At 48.3% G+C, this 15,791-nt stretch overlaps 1 pseudogene; it reads right to left on the bottom strand.

The window, feature by feature from the left end:
• Positions 1 to 6,292: 6,292 nt before the first annotated feature.
• LOC139000835 (E3 ubiquitin-protein ligase RBBP6 pseudogene) lies at positions 6,293 to 11,236 on the bottom strand (annotated as a pseudogene).
• Between the last annotated feature and the right edge of the window lie 4,555 nt (positions 11,237 to 15,791).

Consider the following 15,791-nt stretch of genomic DNA (forward strand, 5'->3'; position numbering starts at 1 on the left):
TGAACACTCTTTTTCAAAGTAAACGCTTCGGGCCCTGTGGGACACTCAGCTAAGAGCATCGAGGGGGTGCCGAGAGGCAAAAGGGCGGGGGGACGGGTGGTGTCTTGCCGGGCCATTCGAAAGTGAAAGACTTCCTCTAAGTCACACACCACCACCACCACCCACCCACCCACCCCACACTCACACACCCCGCAGGCCCAAGACGTCCCAGCTTCTGCCTCACTTTCTCCCTTTATCCCTTCCCGGAAGACATAACAAAAACATTCTATTAAATATTTTATTGATGTTTACAGAGAGGAAGGGAGAGGGATAGAGAGAAACATCCGCCAGAGAAACATCGATCAGCTAGCTGCACACCTCCTACTGGGGATGTGCCCGAAATCAAGGTACATGCCCTTGACCGGAATCAAACCTGGGGCACACACACACACACACACACACACACCCGCCCCTGCCCCTCTCCCCACCCCACCCCCCCAGTCCGAAGGCCAATGCTCCATTCACTGAGCCAAACCAGTTAGGGCACAAAAAATTTTTGCCGCCTGGGAGCTGAAACCTAAATGAGGCAGTACTCAAGGATCAGATCCTGGCATCTTCTCTCTCTCTCTCTCTCTCTCTCTCTCTCTCTCTCTCTCTCTCATTGAAATTATTGGGGAGACACCGGTTCATAAAACCATACGGGTTTTAAAATAAAATGAAAAATGAATAAATCAAATATGAATAAACAGGAATTTTTGTATGGAACTAAACAAAAAACAACAACAACAAAAACATTCAGGTATTCGAGTGGACAACTCAAGAAAATGTCATCTGAATACATACATACAGACATACATACCACATCCAGCGTGCAAGCGGGAAGCATCATCGGAGAGCATCCAGCCCATGGAGCCCAGTGCATCAAGTACCTCCTTCCTCATGGATTTTTTCTCCACATGCCCGCCCTCCTCTTTTCTTTCTTCTCTTTTGTGGCCCACAACCTCCACACCCTACCCAGCATCCATGACTTTCAGCACAGGTAGGAGTGAAAGGGTGAGGGCTATGCCCTCCATCTTACCCCATATCCTCCATGTTGGGGCAGTAGCCATGTGCTCAGACCCCTTCTTCCAGGAAGCCCAGGCCTCTGCTGGCCACGCCAGGAATTTATTTAAACTCACCAATGACAATTGAGGGATGTGCGGGCCATAAAAATTACCGCATCCTATGTAACTAGACCCAGCTTGCGCCTGGCCAATCTGCAGGGCCCACAGTCCCCTCACTCCACCCGCTATTAAAACCCTGTTTTTTTTTTTCTCATGAAGGCTCTCCCCCTTCTTGTTACGTGGGAAGAAGCTGGGAGCCAGACCCGGGTCTGTAATAATAATAAAGGACTCTCTGCTTTTGCATCAGACTTGGCTGGCTCCCTGTTGGTCTGTTGGGGATCTTGAAATCTGGGCATAACATTTGGGGGCTCATCGCGATCCCCAACACCATCAAGGGACCCCCAGTCCAGAGGGCCTGACTGACAGTGGTAGGTGTCTGTGTCATTCTGTGTTTTGTATCTGTCCTGTGTGAGCTCACTTCTGAAATCTGCAATCGCCTGCAATAATCTAAGTAGACGCACAGGGGAATCAAGGGCGGGAGGATTTGGGGGACGCTTGGACCCTCCATCTGGAGGGGTGTAGTTTTGCTTCTGTGGAGTCGGGAAGGTCTGTAGGAACCCCCTCAATCTGAGACAGGCTGGTCGCTCCCGCTGGTTGGTGTGCAGCCACTGGTTGGCATGCAGCCATCGTTTTCGGTTTTTGCTTCCATGGAGTTGGAAGATTGTTTTGGTTTCACTTCCATGGAGTTGGAAGGCTGTATTTTCGGGCCCTCTTAGTTTTCTGTGTTTTTGTGTTTTTTTTCCCTGTGGGCTTACTGAACGGATGTTATGGGATAGAATTGGACTGCTCCTTTGGGTATTGTGATTGATCATTTCAAGGAGATTGGGGGAGGCTGTAGAGCTCCGTCAGGAGTTGGGAAGTTGTTATTGTTTAAACTCTGAATGAATGTCTGGTGAAAGTATGTGAGTGTGGAGGGAGGGGGCCTGCCTTCTCCCCTCCTTTGTGTGGCTCCAGGATTTAGGTAATGTGGGCATCTGAGTAATGATCTGTGAAAACAGGTCACCCCCTTCCCAAGTAAATGCTTCTGGGATTTCTGTGCACATGTAAGGAGAAAAGCTGGCTAAAACCTAACATGTGCACCAATCGATTTTGGATAAAGTTTTGAGCTGGAATCTCCTTGCAGATGTGGAGGATACATCACAATACTAATCATTTAACCTTGGAAAAAATATATGCTAGCTAGTTCTAGCAGCAGGATTTGCATTTCCATAATAAAGAACAGTTTTTACAAGGGAAAAAATGGTCCTTTGTTAATTAAGAAAGCTTTTCTTAATGGAGGAAGGAGATAGTCCCTCCTGCCTGTAGCATCTGTAAAAACCAGGTAGGCCAGAACCTGCTTTGCAAGGCTCAAATTTGGTTTTCCAGAGCCGCTTGACAGTAATATTGAATGAGACATAGGTCAAGAATCCTGTCCTGTGATGTGGGAAAGAAAGGCCTCCACATCTGTTCCTGTCAGGCCCCCATCAGGGGACCTGGGGGTGGTGTACCTTTTATCTGCTCAAGAGCCCAAGACTGTAAAGATACTTGTTCACTGAAAAGGTGTAAGTGCAAATGTATATTTGATGTTTGTAAACATCTCTGTCTGTTTGTTTGCTGGGAACTTTGATTTGCTATGTGATATTCTGTGCTGGGTTGGGATTTTGGAATTCTGGGGTAAATTTAAAAGGTATTAGTGGCTTTCCTAGTCTAATTGGGACATCTTAGGGTGGGGCTCACAGTTCCTCAAGGCAAAGATTTAATGGGCCCTTCCCTCTGCCTGTGCTGAATTAGATAATACGGGCCAGTGTCATTTGGCTTGCTGATAAAAGTAACACAATGGACCCTGGAATCTGTAAAGATGTGTGGGAATGAAGCTGCTCAAATGTACTGAAAGGGTTTGGTACCTGTTGCTGCTAGCAAAGGAGGGGCTGATATCTCCTTCTAGGATCTCCCTTGAAAGAGGCCTGGTTGCTCCTCTGCCAAAAAGGGCCCAAGTAACGCAGGTAGTAACCAGGGCTATTGGGGCAAATTGGAAATTACATCGTGCTTATAGACCCCAGAGTTCAGGGCAGGTAGAAAGGAAGCATGGAAACTGGCCGGGATTTGGTGACTATCCTATCATATTTAGCAGGCCACCCCCTATCATTCCTAACCTTAAAGCTGACTTTCTTGCTGCAAGAACTATCTCATTCCTTGAGAGGGCTCCAGAAGGTGCACAAGGACACTCCGAAGTCCAGGTTGGACAACAGCAGCTTCCCCCAGGTCATCATGCCAGCTCCCATGCAGAAGGCCCTGCGGAAGTCGTCGTGTTGCCACTCCTCAGGAAGTGGACATGGCCTGCTGTAGGGCACCGGCCGGTTCCTGCCTCGGCCGAGGGCCGCCCTGTTCCGGAACGACCCGCCGCCGTGGCTCTCTGGTGCGGCGGCCTGCACTCTGCCACCTCGGCCTCCCTGGGAGCCAGCCCGGCCTCGGTCCCAGCCTCGGTCCCTGCCCCTGCCACTGCCCCCGCCATGGCTGCGGCACCAGCCATGGCCGCTCCGCTGGCTCCGCTCCAGCCTAATGATGTCGTCCAGTGACTTGTGGATTTTGTCGGCCATGGCGGCCCTGAATTAGCCTCGGATCAAGCCTGTGCGGAGGCACGCCGGTCCTTCACTTCCCGTGGGGAGCCGGAGCTGTTCCTGTACGGGCACCAGATGTTGGGGTCCAGGCCCAGGGGTTCCCAAGGGTGTGGACGAGTCAGTGAAGAAGAAATGACACCGAGACAGCGTTCAGTGGATCAGCAGCCCAGCCAGGCTCTAGCCAGGTGCTCTAGCGGCTTCTATATCCCGGGACCGGGTCTTGGCGAGATCTCTCCCCTGAAAGCTCCCTAGGAGAACGAGGACGACGACCACGACCACAAGTCTAGGGCTGAGAAGCTCTGCAAAGAAGGCCCTGCTTTCTTTTACAGCCACAGACCTGATGGGAGGAGCCCAATCAGCTGCCCGCTCGACCAATCAGCCGCCCCCAGGACTGAAGTCACCTGTTGGGCATCAAGTTTAGGGGAGGAGGATTGCATTGGCGCTCCAGGACCAGTAGAGGGCGCCACTGGCCCTCCCAAGCGATCCACGGGGCTTGGGGAGGACTTGGGAGACAGGGCAGGTGCCCAAGTAGGCCCGCAGTGCTCCGTCTCCATGCCTTGCGGGACGGCATCGCCGTTTTTTCTCGGTTGAAGATGGGACAATACATACTTAGACAAGCTCCGGTGGGCCCAGGACAGACTAAAAGGAAACAAATCCACGGAAAATCTCCTAGGCTTGCCTCACTCAGCAGATATCTTGTTAGCAGACCTTGTGCTCCCATGTGTGTGGCTGGGGGACGCGGGGATAAGGCGGCTTTGGGGGATAGGTGTGTGGGTGTGGGTGTGGGAATGTGTGTGCGCGAGTGCGTGCTTCTGTGCATGTACATCGGAAGTCACACACGGACACTCCTTGCTTTGAACGGTCCTTCGGCTTCCATGAATACCCTTCAGCGCCTGCCTTCTCAAAGACAACACCACCTGCATGTCCTTCAGGCCTCAGGTCTCGCCAGAAATGGGGAAATCCAGTCAACTGTCTGTGCTTTCCCAACAGGAGGTTGCAGGAGGGGGGCTTGCATTGATACTTCTAGACCAGCAGAGGGCGGGACAGGCTCTTTGTCCCAGACCCCTGCCCAGTCCACCCAAATTCTGTAATCCACAGCCAAAGATTACATCCTGGCCTGTCCATCTGGTCGACAGACGCCCACCCCACCCCCACACACCCCCACCCCACACACAGCCGGCTCACTCTGTGGATGGATGTTCAGGCCCCCTCCCAGAGACCAAGTCCAGGCCTGGCCATCTGGCCTTGCCAAAGCCTCAGAAATTTGAAAGGCTGGATCAACCTTTTTTCTAAGGAGGGTTTTCTGTTGTTGTTGTTTTATCAGAGGGAACGAGTTATTTTGTTTGTTTGTTTGTTTGTTTGTTTGTTTTTCCTACACCCGTTTCTGTAGATTATAGCCAAGGTGAAAAGAGCAACTAGTAAAATGAATCCCAAAAATGACTCTGTACAAAACAGGTCTTTTTCAGAATTATTTCATCAAATAAAAGTTAAGGAAAACTCTTTACAGGAGTTTTAATCCTATTTCAAAACTGAAGAAACAACTCCATCATTGGCCATAGGCCCCTGGTAATCCTCGCACACACTGACTTGCTGGTGCTTTAGCAGGTGTCCATCATCACATCGTAATCGTCCAGCAGGGGATCCATCTCCTCGTTGTCCCTCATGGAGCTGCAAGCGTTCTTCTGGACGTCCAGCTCTTTGGTTTCCCTCATCGAATTGTAAGCACCCTTCTGGGATCCAACTGCTTGGTGCCCCTCATCGGGTGTAAGAGTCCTACTTGGCATCCAAATGCTTGGTGCCCCTCATGGAGTTGTAAGCGTCCAGCCCAGGGTCACCCCGCCCCTTACCCCCTTCCCCCGCCCCATTCTCCCTCTCTGGATGGATGGGATGATCATGCCCCAGCCCAAAAGCTGGATGGATGTCATTTCGAAGGAGATTATTGGTTTGTTTGTTTGTTTTTAAGATTTTTTTTGAAGGAGGATTTTTTTAAGGAGATTTATTTTCTTTATTTTTTTATTTTTCAATTTTAAAATGAGTGTTTCTGGCTTTGGTTTTGGTTTTGGGTTTTTTTTAAAACCAGGTCAGAATGTCAAATCTTCAAAGTGCATGCAAGCTGTTCCTCCTAAGTGGCCCAGACTGAATATTCTAGAGCATCTCCAGGAAGGCCTGCAGGGACGGTGCCTCCACATTCTGGAAGGATTTCTGGACTCTGCCAAACAGGGTGAGGTTTTTCATCTCCAGCCAGATGAACCCGAGTGGTTCTCATCGACCAGGATGAAGACTCCAGGGCAGCACCTGGCGAAGACGAACATAGGGAAGTTAACATTAATGGTTTCTACTATTGCTATAGAAACACATCCTGTGGGTTCGGAGGTAATTCTTGTCTTCTGAGCCCACACCCACAGGCAGAACAAATGGAACCGGCTGTTCCTCCAAAATTGCAGCTCTGGACTCCCGGACGCTAGGCTGGGCAGGGTCCTGCCAGCCATGGCCCTGGCTTTCCTCAGTCCCGTGTTCTTGCTGCTGCTGCTCCCAGATCACCTGCTCGCCAATCTACTGGACCTCGCTGGAGAGCTCATTGAAGTTGCAGAAGATTTCACCATCTGGCAGTTGGATGCGGCGCATGAGGTGGATCTCTACCTTAGTGTTCATGGCCTGTCCTGTGATGTGGGTGACCCTGGCATACTTCCTGCCATGTTGGCCCCAGGAACTTGGGAGATGCCATTTTGTTTTTTAAATATATTTTATTGATTTTTGTTCAAAGTGGAAAAAAGAGGGGTAGAGAATTAGAAACCTCAAAGGTAGAGAAATCTCAATCAGCTGCCTCAAGCACATCTCTTACTGGGGATGTGCCCACAACCAAGGTATATGCCCTTGACCAGAATCGAACCTGTGAACCTTTAGTCCGCAGGATGGTGCTTGGTCCACTGAGCCAAAAAAGTTAGGGCAGCACCTGCCATTTTGAAACAGCAAAGGTCAATCCCTCTCTTTAACCCTCTCTCTTCCTCCCCACATCCCAGGTTTTAACTTCCCCGTTAGGATAGAACAAAATGCAAGTGCAAAACATTGTAGAAGTATACATTTTACTACACGGAGATGGATTAATTATCTTTGTGTCCTTGGTGTGTGTGTGTGTGTGTGTGTGTGTGTGTGTCTGTGTATGTTTTAAAATATATATTTATTGATTTCGGAGAGGAAGGGAGAGGGAGAGAGTGATAGTACATCCACAATGAGAGAGGATCACCGGTCAGCTGCCTCCTGCACACCACACACTGGGGATCTAGCCTGCAACCCAGGCATGTGTCCTTGACCAGAATCGAATCCAGGAGGCTTCGTGGTCCACAGGCTTACACTCCATCCACTGAGCCAAACCGGCAAGGGCCCTTTTGCTTTTGTTGTTTAAAAAGAGATTGCAAGGGAGAGGGAGAGAAAGAGGGAGAAGCAGAGGGAGAGGGAGAGAGAGAGGTAGAGGGAGAGGGAGAGAAAGAGGAAGAGGAAATTGATTTTCCAATTGTTTATTCATGTGTCCCTTGCTTTTTAAAAATAATACAAAACTAGCAACGAGGGAATTTGTGGTTTCTACACTGAGACCCTGGGCTGTACCCTGAGGGGACTGGAAAAAAGGAAAGTGACTTGTTACCATGGCATTCACGAGTCCAAAAACGTGTGATTCTAGAGGCATAGAAAGACAATAGGCACATATACCAGTAAGGTCAAAGATGATCTCTCTCAGGGAAGATACCCAGCCTAGGGCACGACTACACACACACTATACACTGCTTTCTACTTTTAAAAGTCTTTAATTTCAGAACATCCTGGGTGATCACTTTAGGGGTCTGAGTTTGCAAGCCCAGGCCAGGCCTCCTGCGAGTGGGTCAGGTCAGCTTGTGGCCCCTTTTTTTCCAGAATGCAAAGATTCTTCTGTATGTACACCTTCCATTTTATCTTATGACATTCCTTTCATTTTATTAACAGATGTCTCCCACAATACATTCAATTCCAAAATAAAACAGCAACAACAAAGAGAAAATGAATCCTCCATTGTTGTCCCTGGAGTACTCGCCTCCTTTAGGCTTTCAGAGTTCCCGGGTTTCAAAGGTCAATGTCCACAAATAGTGTTCTGGGTACATCCACTTGGTCCTCAGTCACACCCATTCACCACCCCCAGTACCCTCCCTAACTCACAAAAACACATAAAAAAAATCTCCAGTCCCCCTTTCACTGCCAGGCCGCCCATGGGCCTTCCGGGGAAAAACCCAGGTGGTGGATGCCAGGGCATAGAGGATAGGGGATAGGGGATAGTGGGTCAGGCCTAAGGTCAGATCTAGGGTCAGGGTCAGGGTAAACATAAGTGTCAGTGTCAGGTCAAGTTTAGGGTCAGGGTTATTGTTAGGTTTATTTTCAGGGTCAGATTAGGGTCACTGTCAGGGTTAGATTTAGGGTCAGAGTTAGGGTTAGGTTTAGGGTCAGTGTCAGGGTTATTGTGGGGATCAGGATGAGGGCCAAGGTCAGGGTCAGCATCAGGGTCAGGGTTAGATTCAGGGTCATCATAAGTGCCAGGGTAAGGGTCAGCATAGGGGTCATTTTCAGCATTAGTGATAGTGTTATTGTCAAGGTCAGGTCAAAGTCAGGTTTGGGTGAGGGTGAGGGAGAGGGTTTATAGGGTTAGGGATGGGGTTGTTAAGTTTAGGTTTAGGGGTTCTGCACGGAGCCCTGCAGAAGGCAAGGCTGGGCTTGCTCCAGCAGTCAACACCCAGTGGTGGGATAGGCCCAGCATCCCCGGAGGTGCAGCCCTGGAGTTGGAGAAGGGGTGCAGCTGGATTCCCACTCCCACCCAAACCAGAGGCCCTGGGAGGCATCTCATCACTGGACTTGTAGGTTCTCTTGATTTTCTAGAAGGTTCCAACAACTCTGGGTTTAGAAAGCCTTCACTTTCTTCCACCTTCAAAGTTCCGTATGTTTACTTCCAAGACCCTCTCCTGCAGCACCGTACCTCTCCTTCTCTTTTGACTTTGTACTGTCCTTCCGATCATGCCTGTCTCTTGTTGAAAGGTTTTCTGGATGGTTGCTACCACCTATGCTTCCACTTCTACGACTTTTCCCACCCGAATCATCTTCTCTGCGGCCCCTTGTAAGGGGAGAATTCGTGACATGAAGTGGTAGAAAGCCCTCTGGAGAAAAGTTCTCTCCATTTGCTGACGGTCGAGGCTGTGCTCCAGCAGCATAACCTTTGTAGCGTTTTTAGTACCACTCCCTGTATTTCCTCTCCCATTCTCGGTAATGCTCTTTTACAAATGGGTCTCTAAAGTCAACACTCCTCCCATCATAAGCTTTTCTGTCATAGGGTGGTGGAACGTCTCTGTATCTCTTAAAATATTCACGTTCTGTTTCCCCTTGTGGTACAGTGCGTTTATTTGGAAACTGTCCCCTAAATGCTTGAGGTGACCTTGATCGCAAAGGATGTCGCCTATATAGTGGTGACCTTGACCTTGATCGACCACGATATCCATGAGATCTAGATCTAGGCAGTAATTTTGACTCTTGCCTCTGCCTCTTCTGGGGCATGGCAGTGATTCGAATAGGAAGGAGAGTGTGAGTGGCTAGGTGATAGAGAATGAGAACATGAGCGCCCTGAACCACTTCTTGATTTAGCGTAAGCAGAAGGGCATATGGAGTATGAGGAACCACTATAGGAATATTTAGACTTAGACTCTTCTTGTAGCCATCACTGCTCTCTATGGAATTCTTCCCTGGACAGAAGTGGTGCTTGTGCTGTTGGGATGGTATGTGAGTGAGCAGTCTGCACTCCTGATGATAGCCAAGGTGTTGATAAATTGGCAGAAGGACTTCTGGAGTATGCGGAACCACTGTAGGGATATTGAGACTCTTCTTTTAGCCGTCGCTGCTCTCTGTAGAATTCTTCCCTGGACAGAAGTGGTGCTTTTGTTGTTGGGATGGTATCTGAGTGAGCAGTCTGTCCTCCTGATGATACCCAAAGTGTGGATAAGTTGGCTGGTGCTGCAGGGAACCCGGGGGGAGGGACGCTGTACTCAGCAGGTGGTGACGGGCCAAGAAAAGATGGGTTTCTGAGCACAGGGACCTGGTAAACTTTCTCCTCCACAGGGGCAGTCATTGCTATTGAAGAGGATCCCTTTGAATGTTCGAAGGCGAGGGCTGTGGCCGGCAATATTTTACGATCGGAATCCCGGAAAGGCCTATCTCGTTTTTCCGAGTGGACTGATATGGAGACCGTTTCAGTTACATCGGGTACAGGCACTGGGGTAGGTGAATTTCCAGGCGCAGCAGAGGCTAAGGAAGTCTGATTAGAAGTGAATGAAGGTATAGAGGGAACCGGGTGGCCTAATGAAGACGCCACTGGAATCATCAGAGGATCTTGCTGTCTTGATTTTGGAGATCTCATCAGAGGCTGTAGATTCCACTGAAGGAGTGGTCTCCGAGGCGGTATCGGCGGTGGTGGTATGGGTAACAGTTTCCGTAGTCCTGTAGTATAACCACCAGTTCCATTTTTGAAGTTATTAACAGCCTGTCACAAGGCTTTATTGGCAACTAAATCATCAGGAGAGACATCATGTTGATGACACGTTGGGCATGTATGGTCCTCTGACTCCATGAGCGCTGTTCTTATACACTCATCACAGTAGCTGTTCGCACAGCAGGGAATGATAGCGGCATCAGTCACGATGTCTTTGCAGATGAGACAGAGCAACTCGTCTGGGATAGGGTCGTCCTTTTCAGAAGACGAAGAGGGCTCCTCTGGGAAGAAAGGTGGCTTTTCTTTCTTCCCTATTGCATATGCCTCTGCCTCTATAGTCGCTATTGCGTATGTCCCGGTGCTGGTGAGCTTTGTACCTTTCATGGTAGGAACTGTAACTTCCATCATGAAACTTCGGGGGATTCCCGTGCTCTTTTTAATCCTAGGACGAGATTCGAAGTTTTTGTCCCCATTGGTTGGGCAATTCTTAATATAATGGCCAGGTCTACCACAGCGGAAACAGGTGTAAGATGGAGGTGGTGGACCTAGAGGCTTCTTCATGTAATTGATGAGTTCGTGTGCACAGCCAGACTGCCACATCATGGCTTTAATTTTATCTTCTTCTTCAGAAGCATTGGCTTCAGCCAGATTGGCAGTCTTTGTAAGCTGGGCCAGAGTCATAGGTGCAGAAGAGTCCTCAGTGACTTTTGAAGTTCCCATCACTGGATCAGTTCGACGTATAACGTCCGTCAGGCATGTAGATTTCACACCTCCAGTAGGAATTCTTCTAACAATGAAAGACGGATTCTTAGGAATCAGAGCATTATCATCCGTGTACTCTTCCGCCGTCTGCGCTTGCTGATCTGCAGGTCGCACTTGGCAGCTTTCAGCTTCTCTCTCCCCATAATCTGCATCTTTAGGTCGCGGAGGGAGATGTGCCGCCCATCAAAGGTGAAGATGGCATAGTTAAGTGTGGAAGCGAATTTATAAAGCACACAGGACATGGTGCCAAAGGACTCCTCAGGTTGGGCGAGGACACGTGGACACGCTCAGTATACGTATACTTGTGAACTGAAGAGCAGAATATGGGCATACACAGAACACTCGCAAGACACCGAAGGAACGAAGGCCTTGGGTTGAACACCCTCTCCCCACAGCAGGGGCGTGAGAACCGCAATCCAGTCCGTCCCCGACCGCGGAATCACTTCCTGTGCAGGAGGGCGGGCCAGGTGGGAGGGCCCCGGGCTCCGCCAACTGGCACCGCGTCACCCGGGCCGGGTCCCCCTCGCTCAACCTCAGGTCCAGCGGGCGGTGCAATCAGCGGCGTTGAGTCCACACGTTCCAAGTCAGAGTGACCCAGCGGGGTCCGGGGTCCGTAATGCGGCCGCAACTCTCTGGGGCTCTCTCCGTGGTTTGGGGTGCCCCGGGCACCGGGAGAAGACCAGAGTCAACGAAGAAGAAATGACACGCAGACGGCGGTCAGTTGATCAGCAGCATAGCCAGGTTCTAGCTAGGTGCTTCAGCGGCTTCTATGTCCCGGGATCGGGTCTTGGCGAGACGTCTCCCCTGAAAGCTCCCTTGGAGAAGGAGGTCGGCGATGGCGACCAAGACAACAAGCCTAAGGCTGAGAAGCTCCGCACCCATGACCCTGCTTTCTTTTATAGCGCCAGAGAGTGGTGGGAGGAGCCAAATCAAGCGCTCGACCAATCAGCCCCCCACTGGACTGTGAAGTCACAAGTTGGGCGAACATGCCCCCAAGCTGTGCCCTGCGAATGTACGGAAAAGAAAGGTCCTGCTGAACCTGGTATTCATTCCTCGAAGGGAATGGGCCGGGCGAGGGTAGAGGGTGTGGGGGGTTGCGGAAGCGGGTAGACCCGAGATGCAGACACACAGAATGAAGCTGGCCTTGGAGGTCATGGGAGGCAGAGGCTGAAGTTGATGTGAATAAAATGTGTACGGTTTTGTATATTAGCGTGCCCCTTGCTGGTCCTTCCCCACTCAGGTCAAGTCCAGGCAACGGGCTCTGGCTGAAGGAGGGTGGCTTGCATTGGCGCTTTTCGACCAGCAGAGGGTGGGGACGGCCCGCCCTGGCTCACCCCGCTCTTCACCTCCTTCTCCGGGCCCCATGCTCCCTCTCTGGATGGATGGGATGGTCAGGCCCCCGCCCAGAGGCTGGATCGATCTCATCTCTAAGGAGGATTTTTGTTTTTGTTTGTTTGTTTGTTTTTTAAGATTTCTTTTTAAAGGAGGATTTTCTTAAGGAGGTTAATTTTTTTTTTTTTTTCAATTGTAAAAGGAGTGTTTTTGGTTTTGGTTTTGGTTTGTTTTTTTTTAAAAAAACCAGGTCAGAAGGTCAAATCTTCAAAGTGCATGCAAGCTGCTCCTCCTAGGGGGCCCGGACTGAATGTTCGAGAGCATCTCCAGGAAGGCCTGCGGGGATGGTGCCTCCACCTTCTGGAAGGATTTCTGGACTCTGCCGAACAGGATGAAGTATTTTGCCTCCAGCAAGATGAACCCGGAGTGGTTCTCATCGAACAGAATGAAGACTCCAGGGAGGCACCTGGCGAAGACGAAAGTAGGGAAGTTAACAATCATGGTTTCTACGCTCGCTATAGGAACACATCCTGCGGGTTCGGGGGTAATTGTGGACTCCTGAGCCCAGGCCCACAGGCAGAACAAACGGAACCGGCTGCTCCTCCGAAACTGCAGCCCTGGACTACCCGATGCTCAGCCTGCCAGCCATGGCCCTGGCTTTCCTCAGTCCCGTGTTCTTTTTTTTTTTTTTTTTTTTATTCAGAAATCTGCACATTTTATATTATCTAGGACAGGGGTCCTCAAACTATGGCCCGCGGGCCACATGCGGCCCGCCGAAAACATTTATCCGGTCCGCCGGGTATTTTTGCTGCTGCTGTGTGCATAGGAATTTGTTCATAGTTTTTTGTTGTTGTTGTTTTTTTTTTCTCTAAAAGTATTACAAAGGGTATTACATAAGTGTCCCTTTTTCCCCCCCCACCCTTGACAAGCCCCTGCCCTCCCTTACCCCCCAGTGTCTTATGTCCATTAGTTATGGTTATATGGATGCATACAAGTCCTTCAGTTGATCTCTTACTCCCCTCCCTCCTGTCCCCCAACCCTCCCTGGCCTTCCCACTGCAGTCCGACAATCGGTTTGAGGCAGCTCTGCCACTGTATTTATTATTGTTCAAAAGTTTGTAATGGTCTTAATTATCCATGAAAGAGTGAGATCATGTGGTATTTTTCCTTCATTGACTGGCTTGTTTCACTTAGCATAATGCTCTCCAGTTCCATCCATGCTGTTGCAAATGGTAAGAGTTCCTTCTTTTTAACAGCAGCATAGTATTCCATCGTGTAGATGTACCATAGTTTTCTAATCCATTCATCTACTGATGGGCACTTAGGCTGTTTCCAGATCTTAGCTATGGTGAATTGTGCTGCTATGAACATCGGGGTGCATATATCCTTTCTGATTGGTGTTTCTGGTTTCTTGGGATATATTCCTAGAAGTGGGATCACAGGGTCAAATGGGAGTTCCATTTCCAATTTTTTGAGGAACCTCCATACTGCCTTCCATAGTGGCTGCACCAGTCTGCATTCCCACCAGCAGTGCACAAGTTTTCCTTTTTCTCCACATCCTCTCCAGCACTTGTCGTTTGTTGATTTGTTGATGATGGCCATTCTGACAGGTGTGAGATGGTACCTCATTGTTGTTTTGATTTGCATCTCTCGGATGATTAGTGACTTTGAGCATGTTTTCATATGTCTCTTGGCTTTCTGAATGTCCTCTTTTGAAAGGTGTCTATTTAGATCCTTTGCCCATTTTTTGATTGGATTGTTTATCTTCTTTTTGTTAAGTTGTATGAGTTCCCTATAAATTTTGGAGATTAAGCCCTTATCAGATATGACGTTGGCAAATATGTTTTCCCACGAGGTGGGTTTTCTTGTTGTTTTGTTGATGGTTTCTTTTGCTGTGCAGAAGCTTTTTATTTTGATGTAGTCCCATTTGTTCATTTTCTCTTTAGTTTCAACTGCCCTAGGAGCTGTATCAGTGAAGAAATTGTTTTGGCATATGTCTGAGATTTTGTTGCCTTTGTATTCTTCTAGAATTTTTATGGTTTCCTGTCGTACATTTAAGTCCTTTATCCATTTTGAGTTTATTCTTGTGTATGGTGTAAGTTGGTGGTCTAGTTTCGTTTTCTTGCATATATCTGTCCAATTTTCCCAACACCATTTATTGAAGAGACTATCTTGGCTCCATTGTATGTTCATGCCTCCTTTGTCAAAAATTAATTGAGCATATTGGTTCGGGCTAATTTCTGGACTCTCTATTCTATTCCACTGATCTATATGTCTGTTCTTGTGCCAGTACCAGGCAGTTTTGAGAACAGTGGCTTTGTAATACAGCTTGATATCTGGCATTGAGATCCCACCTACTTTCTTCTTTCTCAGGATCGTTGCAGCTATTCGGGGTCTTTTTTTATTCCAGATGAATTTTTGGAGAGTTCGTTCTAGATCTTTGAAGAAGGCCATTGGTATTTTAATGGGAAGTGCGTTGAATGTATAGATTGCTTTGGGTAGTATGGACATTTTAATGATGTTGATTCTACCAGTCCAAGAACATGGTATGTTCTTCCATCTGTTTATGTCTTCCTCTATCTCTTTTTTCAACGTCCTGTAGTTTTCTGAGTAGAGGTCTTTAACCTCTTTAGTTAAGTTTATTCCTAGGTATCTTAATTTTTTTGGTGCGATGGTAAATGGGATTGTTTTTCTAATCTCTCTTTCTGAAAGTTCACTATTGGTGTATAGAAATGCCTCAGATTTCTTGGGGTTAATTTTGTATCCTGCTACATTGCCAAATTCATGTATTAAGTCTAGTAGCTTTTTGATGGAGTCTCTAGGGTTTTGTATGTATAATGTCATGTCATCTGCAAATAAGGACAGTTTTACTTCCTCTTCTCCAATTTGGATGCCTTTTATTTCTTCTTCTTGCCTAATTGCAATGGCTAATACTTCCAGTACTATGTTGAACAGGAGTGGTGAGAGTGGGCATCCCTGTCTTGTTCCTGTTCTTAGGGGAAATGGTGTTAGTTTTTGTCCATTGAGTATGATGTTGGCTGTGGGCCTGTCATATATGGCTTTTATTATGTTGAGGTATGATCCTTCTATTCCCACCTTTCTGAGAGTTTTTATCAAAAATGGGTGTTGGATTTTGTCGAATGCTTTTTCTGCATCAATTGATATGACCATGTGGTATTTTTCTTTCTATTTGTTTATGTGATGTATCATATTTATTGATTTACGGATGTTGTACCATCCTTGCATTTCTGGGATAAATCCTACTTGGTCATGGTGTATGATCCTTCTGATGTACTGCTGGATCCGATTTGCTAAGATTTTGTTGAGGATTTTGGCATCTATGTTCATGAGGGATATTGGCCTGTAATTCTCTTTCATTGTGATGTCTTTACCTGGTTTTGGTATTAGGGTGCTGCTGGCTTCATAGAATGAGCTTGGAAGTGTTCCTTCCTCTTGAATTTTTTGT

The sequence above is a fragment of the Myotis yumanensis genome, unplaced genomic scaffold (genome assembly GCF_028538775.1).
Source record: "Myotis yumanensis isolate MYYU_CA2020_CCGP unplaced genomic scaffold, mMyoYum1.0.hap1 SCAF_34, whole genome shotgun sequence".
Classification (NCBI taxonomy): domain Eukaryota; kingdom Metazoa; phylum Chordata; class Mammalia; order Chiroptera; family Vespertilionidae; genus Myotis; species Myotis yumanensis.